This window comes from Heloderma suspectum, chromosome 4 (genome assembly GCF_057233095.1).
Source record: "Heloderma suspectum isolate Gila_16-S chromosome 4, 16-S_ref, whole genome shotgun sequence".
Lineage (NCBI taxonomy): Eukaryota > Metazoa > Chordata > Lepidosauria > Squamata > Helodermatidae > Heloderma > Heloderma suspectum.
In genome coordinates, this window is record NC_139461.1 from 146,051,883 (window position 1) to 146,053,235 (window position 1,353).

A 1,353-nucleotide genomic window follows, 5' to 3' on the forward strand; every position below is an offset into this window, starting at 1 on the left:
CAGTGGGAGAATAACCAAATCCAGCCGAGGAGAGATACAAAGGGAAATTGAGTCCCGATAAACATTAACAAGACCTGTTATCAGCCTGCCTGTGTCCTTTAATGCAGCCACAAGGATCTGCCCACTAGAAGCCTCTTGAGGGGAGACTCAGTTTCCAGTCAAATGGTTTGTGTCAGCCTGACACCAGACGCCTCTCTGTCTCACTGCAAGAAAGAGATTTATGGCCCCCTGCCAAATTTAGTTTATAACCTGTGCTTGAAAAGCAACACTCCCAGCATATGACTGAGAAAGCCGATTTCAAGCCTAGGATTACTGTTATTACATATGACAGCAGGGAAAGCTAACTGTTTTACTATGCAGGTTGCTCCACATTCAGGAAGCCACTTCAACTGGACAATCTCCTTCATTTTCAGATATGTTGGCAATAACTGAACCATCAAGGGAGCAATCCTATGGCCGCTAGACAGCGGCTAGATGGCCATAGGATATGCTGTTTTCCAGGAACCGACCTTGGAGCCCGCACTCCGAGGTTGGTTCCCAGAGAACCCATCTCCCCTCACTTCTGCGCTGCCTCAGAGGCAGCGCGGAACAGCCCGTCCTCTGCGATCAAAAGAGGAGCGTGGAGAGGCCGGAAAAGGGCATGGCTGGGGGTGTTCCAGGGCGGGGAGGGCATAGCTGCCTGTACTACACATCCTATGCCAAAAAAGCAGGGCAGGAGAAGCACGGAGGGAAAGATCCCCTCTGTGCTTCTCCTGCTCTGCTTTGGATAGGTGGTCGCCTCCAAGTTCAGAGGCAGCCGCCTATCTCGATAGGATCGCACCGGTAGAGATCTAACAGGAAGCCGCAAGAAATGTTGTGCCCCAGGACTTTTCCCATGCAGAACTGTTTTAAGGAGGCGAGGCAAGGGCCAAAGAACCTACTGCCTGTCTGAAGCCTCATACGTCCAGGCCAGTGCTTTCTTTTGCACTTTTCTCCACACTGGAGGCCTTCAAGACGAGGCTGGACAGCCATTTGTCAGGGATGCTCTGACTTGGATTCCTGCATTGTGCAGGGGGTTGGACTCGATGGCCTTGTAGGCCCCTTCCAACCCTATTATTCTATGATTCTATGATTCTTTTGCTGAATGTCTAAATACATGTTTTGCACAGGAAAGGGGGGAGAATGAAAAGAGAATAAATAGGAAAGAAAGAGCCTGAATTAACAAAAGAAATCTTAACTGATTATTATAAATTGTGGGGGGAATGACCTGTGTCAAAAGCCAAGAACTAATACAAGCCATTTAGGGCATTATCCTATGCCTGTTTAGACAGAAGAAAGTCCTACAACTCCTAGCATTCCCCAGCTGGCTGGGGA

The 1,353-nt window shown here is 49.1% G+C and overlaps 1 protein-coding gene across 1 annotated transcript in view; it reads right to left on the minus strand.

Moving 5' to 3' along the window:
• Positions 1–1,353, minus strand: part of NRG2 (neuregulin 2) — a 209,885-nt gene that overhangs the window by 176,710 nt on the left and 31,822 nt on the right. The gene's annotated exons all lie outside the window — the stretch shown is intronic.